Source organism: Adiantum capillus-veneris, chromosome 25 (genome assembly GCF_014529385.1).
Source record: "Adiantum capillus-veneris isolate H3 chromosome 25, ASM1452938v2, whole genome shotgun sequence".
NCBI lineage: Eukaryota > Viridiplantae > Streptophyta > Polypodiopsida > Polypodiales > Pteridaceae > Adiantum > Adiantum capillus-veneris.
This window is the reverse complement of record NC_140955.1, coordinates 28,612,652-28,621,436: the sequence shown is the minus strand read 5'-3', so window position 1 is coordinate 28,621,436 and position 8,785 is coordinate 28,612,652. Positions and strand designations below refer to the sequence as shown.

At 42.7% G+C, this 8,785-nt stretch overlaps 1 pseudogene; it reads left to right on the top strand.

Annotated features, from left to right (window-relative positions):
- The first annotated feature begins 327 nt into the window (after positions 1-327).
- Positions 328-1,535, top strand: LOC147424629 (uncharacterized; annotated as a pseudogene).
- The last annotated feature ends 7,250 nt before the right edge of the window (positions 1,536-8,785 follow it).

The window sequence follows — 8,785 nt, the reverse complement described above, 5'->3', positions numbered from 1 at the left end:
CCACCTACAACACTTGAGTTTATACTACATGTACAATGCTGCAAGTTCGAGACACAAGATACATGCTAAGCTAGCTAGTTGTTTGGTGAAATTACAGAGCTCTACAAGCTCCGCACTGCCAGTAGCAAGTTCAACGAAGGGCTTCGAATAATATTTTTTTCAGAATCAACAATTGCATGCAGTGGAAGGTCTGCATTTTTTTCACTATCATAGACAGATTGTGTTGCTCTCTGGTCGAGTACAATGAATCCCTTGATTGTATCCTACTGGATTACTGCGAAGATGGCAAGCGTAGGTTCGGACGCTACTCCAAGTGCCGCAGTACAAATGTTGTTTATTGGGCTCATCATCTTCCTGTTCATGTCGTCGGCTATTTTCCACGAACACCTCGAGGCATTAGTTGGCATTCGCGAATGGTGGATCTTCCCACGTCAGCATGCTTTTTGGTCCCAAGTTCAAAGGCAGGTCTGGCTTTGCGAGGAGGGTTACACGGACGACCTCTTCATGAAAAGGTACCGCATGCCTGAGCCGGTCTTTCAAATTCTTTTAGAAGCTATTGTGCCTTTTCTTCCGTCGATTGATAGAGATAATTTTGTATGTCCTCCGATTGACCCCGAACAAGCTCTAAGCTTTACCTTACTCAGGCTTGCCCACAATGAGTTTACCACTCATATTAGTGATACATTTGGTGTCGGTGAATCCACTGTACGCAAGTATTGCAACATTGTGGTGGAAATCCGTGCAGCACGATTACGTCCACAATATATCGTTGTTCTGTTCGGTGAATGGCTTGATCATATTATAGCTTATTTCTTGGCCATCACTATGTTGCCAAATGTATGTGGCGTGATAGATGGCACTCACATTAGGTTAGCTAGGCGACCAAAGCGGCGTAACACTCCAGCACAATATTGGTGTAGACACCATTTCCACTCCATTTTGTTGCAAGCAGTGTGTGACGCACGTAAGAAGTTGTGGGATGTGTGTGTGAGCGCGCCTGGTAGCACTAACGACGCTGTACACTGGAATAGCTCTTCTTTGTACAAGCGCATGCGGTCCCGCCAAGTACTCCCTACTCCGGTAATTACGCTGGAGCGATTACGCATTCAACCATACCTCCTCGCAAACAAAGGCTATGGTTCTTCGTCTATGATGGTCATGCCTTTTGCAGAGGGCAACGCTCCTAGTCAGGGACCCTGGGATGAATTTAATCGACACATTTCCAGAGGACGAGTTACAATAGAAAATGTCTCTAGCATCATGAAAAACAAGTGGCGAATTTTGCAAAATATGCCCGTGGACCTTAGGCGAGCTCCGTCATATGTCATTGCATGTTGTGTGTTGCATAATTTTCTGGCAGAGCATGGTATGCATGCAATGATAGAGAAGACCAATTTGATCCCCGTCCCAATATTATGCCAGCCCCAAGAAGTGCTAGGAGAGAGCGTATTCTAGGCCAAAGAATGCGCAACATTCTATATAGGGATTGGGTTGCTCGTTATCAATAGGCAAATCCCAATGCTAGAAGAGATTGACCACAATGCCTGCTGTTTGGATATTTTAGGAATCATTCTTGCACTAAAGCACGTTGTCTAGTTCTTTCTAAGTCTCTGCGTTTAGCTCTAACTCATTCTATCTTTGTAACTCGTAAGTGTTATTGGATGCACTCCATCTCTAACCACCTATCCATAAAGCTAACTATCTCTGTATATCTTGGCAACTACATCGCACTGACTTTGTGAGTCTAGATTGCTAACTCTCTCTGTCACTCACTAACTCTCTTGTCTCCTTAACTCAATATTGTACTAACTATTATTTCTATAATTTACTATCTATATATCGCAAAATCTCACTAACTCTATATCTATATCTCACTCACACTAACTTTGTAACTCTTGCTATTTAAACTACACTGCAACTTGCTTACTCACTAACGCACTAACTCACGATCTATCTCACTCATTAACTCTATATCTATATCTCACTAACGCTAACATTGTAACTCTAGCTATTTAACCTACAGTGCAACTTGCTAACTCATTAACGCATTAACTCTATATCTCACTTGTTAACTATATACCTCTATCTCCCTAACACTAACATTATAACTCACGCTATCTAACCGACACTACAACTTGCTAACAATGTCTCTCACTTATGCACTAACATACTAACTCACTATCGCACTAACTCTATATTGATTGTCTAATGTGTCTGTAAGTCACTACCTTTATGTCGCTCTAATTCCATATCTCAGAGAAAGGTGAAATTGCACTTATTATGTATCTCTCACTCATTAACTCTCTATCTCTCTTTCTATATATATATATATATATATATATATATATATATATGTACATATATATCATAATACACTAACTTTATATCGCAATATCTCTCCCCCATCAACTCTATATCTATATCTCACAAACACCAAAATTGTAACTCTGGCTATTTAACCGACACTTCACCTTGCTTACTCACTAATGCTCAAACTATTTATCTCACTCATTAACTATATACCTCTATCTCCCTAACACTGACATTGTAACTCGCGCTATCTAACCGACACTGTAACTTGCTAACAGTGTCTCATTTATGCACTAACGTACTAACTCAGTATTGCACTAACTCTATATTGATTGTCAAATGTGTCTGTAAGTCACTGCCTTTATGTCGCTCTAACTCCATATCTCAGAGAAAGGTGAAATTGCACTTATTATGTATCTCTCACTCATTAACTCTCTCTCTCTCTCTCTCTCTCTCTCTCTCTCTCTCTCTCTATATATATATATATATATATATATATATATATATATATATATATATATATATATATATATATATATATATATATCATAATACACTAACTATATATCGCAATATCTCTCCCCCCATCAACTCTCTATCTATATCTCCCAAACACGAACATTGTAACTCTGGCTATTTAATTGACACTGCATCTTGTTTACTCACTAACACACTAATCGTCTACCTCACTCATTAACTATATACCTCTATCTCCCTAACAATGTCTTTCACATATGCACTACATTGACTCTCTAACTTCCATCTCTCTCTCTCTCTCTCTCTCTCTCTCTCTCTCTCTCAAAATATCTATAGATTTCTAAGTGTAATTGTAGCTCTCTCACTCATTAGCAACACAACACACTATCTTTCTGGGTATTGATTGCTAACTCTCTTTGATGTCAAAAGATAGTTTATGTGAAACTCTTTTTCTCACAAACTCCCCAAGGCACTAACCTCTATCGCACTAACAGTTTTATAAAAAAGACATTGGTATTGCTTTATTTTATTGCTTGATTACATCAAGAGATGACCTTACAAGATGCCGTCTGGTATCAAGCATCTCGTCCACTTGCCAAAGTTTGTGCAATCTGTAGTTGAATCTCGAGAGCTTTCTCTGCACGCCTTTCATCTGCAACGCACTTCGGCCTCAATTTTGCGGAGCTCTACCTCCTTCATGGTTTCCGTAAAACTGGAGAGCCCTTCCTTCAGCTCAGCGCCCAAGGAGGAGCCGGCTTCGGATAGACGACGTCTCTTCTTGCATCGTTGGCCCCAAATGGAGTCGAAAGTCCTACCACCAAAACTTTCTTCGGCACCTTCATTGCTTGGCACACTACTAATCGGTGTGGTTGGTGATCCCTCTTGGGAGGGGGCTGCTACATTTTGATTCCCATCATTGTAAGTGATGTTGACGTCGTCATTGTCTGCTTCACTATTGTCGTCGTCTCATCCTCCTCTGGTGCCCCAGGTAGAAAGGCCTCCCCATTGAAGCCACCGGCCAACCCACGCAGCTTGGGTGTTCTCCCAAGAACCTGAGACATTCTGTCAAAAAATTCCCAAGTAGATGGGGATGTGCTAGTGCCTTCTTCGGCCCTTTTCTCTCTTTGGTAAGTCTTGCGTAGAGAATCCCATTTATTCTTGCATTGTTGGGCCGTGTAGGTGGACGAAAACTTCAAGTTCATTTGCTGAGCGAGGCCAGACCAATGCTTCTGCTTGAAGTTTCCTTTGCCTAGGCTTGTCGATCAAGCACACAAGCTTTGTCGTTGCAAGTAGGAGAGAAGGATTCGATGGCATAGATCCATCGAGACTTAGAGGCAATGAATGTTCAAGTGGCGGAATGCTCGGTAGGAACACCGGCATGGATCTGGGTGGAGCCGTTGCAAGCATGCCTACCATTCTATTGTAATCGGTATGGTTTGGCAGCATGTAGTGGAGCCCTGAAGGATGAGGCTGTTGTACATTGACATGATCGTGCATAATGTAGTCACCCGCTTGCAGAAGTTGATGGAATCCACCGTGTGGTGGAGGAGAGGGGACCAGCCCCGTGGGCAGAATTTGTGGCTGAATTGGAGGAGGTGGTTGGTGCTGGTGGACAGAACGTGGAGGCCGATATGTCGTGAACACACTCAAAAGTGGACAACTCGGTCGCAATGAGGGCGTTGCTGCTCCATTCTTTATCTCTGCAAGCATTACCGTAAGCAGCATTAGGTAAAAGGCGAGAAAGGTTTTCCTACTTTAACATGCCAAGCTGTGAGCTCAAAGGCAAAGTGGCTAAGGTACCAATTTGGTATGCACCTCTGATTCTCTACCATGACAGAGAGAGCGAGAGTGAGTGAGAGAGAGAGAGAATAGGGAAATGATACCTTCAGCTAGTTGCTTGGAGGTTTCCTCGGTAGCTTGCTTAGCGTCTTGGAAAAACGGGCAGGGCTGGGCATTTTAATAGTGTACTCTTGGCTTTTTAAGTACTTTCTTAAGCCGCAGATCCCTAGGCTGTAGGTGGTGGGTTAGGTTGCAGGTGCAGGCTGTAGGTGCGCGATGCCTGTAGATGGGTTGAAGTTGGTCTAATACAGCACGGCCTAAACCTTTGCAATAGTTTTTGCACGAGGGCAGGTGGCGCTTGCAAGCAAGGTTGCTGCACATAGTCGCCTATAATGGCGTTACAGTTGGAGGAAACCACCGTGATGTCGCTCGGGAGGTGGCGAAACCAAAAAGTGTCCGCAATACCTATAAAAAAACGCAGTGGCTAACTACGTGGGTTGCCCCTACTTTCATGCCATGTCAGAGTTATGACCCGCTACTGCTTTCAAAGTAGTTCATGTGCGCACCTCTTCAAGCATAGTGCAAGCCATCTCAACAACCATCCGGTTCTTCCGCTCAACAACTCCATTCTCCAAAGGGGTGCCAAAATAGGCTAGCTCCCATCAAATGATGAACATTGCATGGGCTGAAATAAAACCATGCAAAGAAAACTCTAAGCCATGATCAGAGCGTACAACTTTTAAAACATGTCCCGACTCTTTCTCAGCATGAACTTTCTGACTCACAAATACTAAAAGAGCCTCTGACTTTTGGGCTAGAAAGTAGACCCACATAAAACTGCTAAAATCATCCACAAACAATATGAAGTATCGAGAACCACCAAGAGAGTCCTCGGGCATAGGACCACACAAGTCAATATGCACCAACTCTAATGGCTGTATAGCTGTCCGTTTTAGGAAAGGCCTCACGATGCTATTTCCTACGGATACAGGAATGCATTGGCCCTAGGGTGGCCGAACATCTGGCAAACCTGCCACCATCTGCTGTGTAAAGGCTTGCCAAAAAGCATCTGCACGTAGGTGTACATAGTGATAATGTTGTAGATCACCTTGCTCCCCAGTAAAAGATGAGAGGGCATGTAGCTGATAAAGTTCCACCAGAGGAATAGACCCCTCTCACTTCTTGTCCCGTCTCCTTATCCCATATAGAGACAGTGTGTTCATCAAACATTACCTGCTTCCCTAGCAAATTTTTGAAACAGAAAGTAAGTGAAAACCAAGCTGAGGGCAATGAATAACCTGGGAGGAGTGCACACCTCCCTGACCATGGATAAGGCTCATGACCCCCTCACCGTGTATAGGGATCTGAGACTTCTCCGATGCACACGACCCCCTCTCAAGGAGAAAAGTCACTCAAGTCATGAATAGACGGAGTCATGTGTTGGGCCGTGCCGCTATCAATAATCCACTTCCTCTGGGAAGAAATGGAAATTGCCCATTGTGATTGCAATAGGAGAAGCAATCACCTCTCCAACAAAGGCGAGAGAGTATGTCTGTGGGTTTTGCCGTAGCAGAAATAGTTGATGACAAGGATCCAAAAGCGCATTGTCGGAGAGGGCACTTCCTCCAATAGTGGCCTTTCACGCCACAACTCTTATAGTGTTGCTGAGCACGAAAGACAACAAGCACTACCTTGGTACGCTGAGGCATCTAAGCATCAACCAAAGTAGGTGGTGCTCAAGGGGCAGCCTTTGGTTGGGAAGAGATACTAGGATTGTTTGAACCAGCACGGTGTGGAGTGTAAACAGTGAAGAAAACAAATGCCTCTATAGCCTAGCACACATCATGTTGTTAGAAAGATAAGCCATGACACCTCAGAAACCACTTGTAGTAAGCACCTATAGAGATTGATTTAAAACCCTTCTATTGAAACACACGGCTAAAATTTAAAAAAAATTGAACATTGAAGAATAGATTAGCTCGAGTAGATGTCCCTAGAGTATTCATGTGAAGAAATCTGATAAAAGATGAGGGAGATATGGGCTTCCGAAGTTGAGAAGGTCTTCATAAATACAAAACAATAAGCTCTCATGAAAGAAATCTTGTGTTGTATGTGTTGCACCTATATTTTTGGAGATATTTTCCCCTTTTAATCTAAGGATATCTCTCTCTCTTCTCCGTCGACAAGAACTCTTGAGACTTCTTATTTTAATTGGTCCATTTGGAGGTTTATTTTGGGAAGTGGGCTGGAGTCGGTGCCTCAAAAGGCCATAAAGCCTTCAAAAATTTGATCCAGGCTCAAGTCCATGGCCAGGCACATGTCCAAGCAAGTGTGAAAGCTAAAATGTGTCCCCCTCACAAAGGGTCCAGGCTCCCCCTTCCACACCAAGAGAGGAGAGCCTCTCTTCTTCAATTCAAACAATGAGGGATCCCACTCCCCCTTATATACCCTACACTTTTACTCCCACACCCCACTATATGGGATAAGTGAGGCTGCCACATTGGGGTTGATGGTAGCGGAAGCGTCTCCCTAATCACCAATGGTAAGCGCCAAGCTATGGTGGATGTAGCCTTAGCTTCACCATGGTGTTAGGGTTAGGGTTAGAGTAATTAAGATTAGGGTTTAGGCTATGGCTTATGTCAAGAGCATAAAACTAGAGAGTGTAGACACAATGATAGACAAAGTGCAATGATTCATTAGATGATAGCCTCTTAAATAGGCTTGGTGATTTACATCCATTGGCTAGGGAAATTGTATCTTCTTCCTATTGGACCATGTCATCTTCTCATCCATCCTAGTAGACAAGGGGTGTCTCCTATGTGGCGGCACAACTGTGTGGGCTTACCCTAACACCACATGGCACTCCTCTCCCACTATCTCCTCAACTCCCTCACATAACGAGGTTTCTAGGAAAACCTCAAGGTAGGAGCAACTTCCTGGAGGTATAGCTTACTACTCCGACCACAATAAATCACGGCTACAAGCTCATGACTTAGGCTACTTTCAAAACTCTCCAACCTCAACATTTCCAAATCAAACCTCAACATGCCAGCCCAATCATTACTCACCCACATGCATCTGAACCACTTTCCAAGTAAAGACTACCGACTTCAAACACACATATCTCATGATGTATGTATTCGATTGATGAGCTACAAAACATACCTAAAAGTACTCATCAAAAGCATCTTCTAGAGACTCATTAAACCAAAAAACTCTAGCAAATAAGTGGGGGAAAAAACAATCCTTTATATAATTGTTTTAGCAAGTCACTTCCAAAGTGCATCCAGGTATGTACACATATATACAAAAGGCAAGTTGACAAGCATCCCAGGATTATTGATTTGTTTTGTGCTCATTCAAAACCCGCCTAACATAGCTTGTCAACCCCCCTAGTCTGCTTAGTCATTTATGACAAGCAAAGGTTTCTAGGGTAAACAACTGTTGTAGCTTATCTCCAAAAACCTCATTCACATCCTTTAATGTCTCCACATCCCCTTCTTTCATTAACATCATCTCATCTGTTATAATTGTCATCAAACGTGCCACATATTTCTTCTGATACTTATGCTTCACACCCATCCAAATTAGCGTGCTGATAAGTTCTATTGTTGAATTTATCTTCCACACAAAAGGGACCTTCCCATTTGATCTGGAACTTTTTCTGAAAGGTGTTATCCAAGATCACCTTTGTTATTTCCCTTATCTTTCACGCATTCATTAGCCTTCATTTGAGCTTTCTTAGACATTTCTTCATAATAATCCAAAGCCATAGCTCTGTCTAACTGCAAGCATTGTAAGCTCAATAGTCTTTGCCAAGTGCCTCGTTGCTCTTCATCGTCAAGTGACAATAACTTAAGTGCAGGAATCTCCACCTCAATGGGAAACAAAGTCTTGGATGAGAGTATATAAAAGCATAATTCTTGGATGAGAGTATATCCATAGGTAAAATACTAGTCAACAGAAAATCCACTTCTTTTGACAACACTTCCCTTCCATGATATAAGGGGGAATCGGCTTTCAACACAAACACACTTGTAATCATTCCTTGAGCAGCCGCATGAGCTTTTCTCATTTTGAGACCTATCTTGAGTAACTATTTCACCCTTAAGCACAACTTCTTCAGTTTAGGATTCTTATTTTTCTACACTCCCAACACCTGCTTCACAACCAGCAAAGCATCACCTTTGATCCGTAAGCGTTTAATCTACTTGTAAAC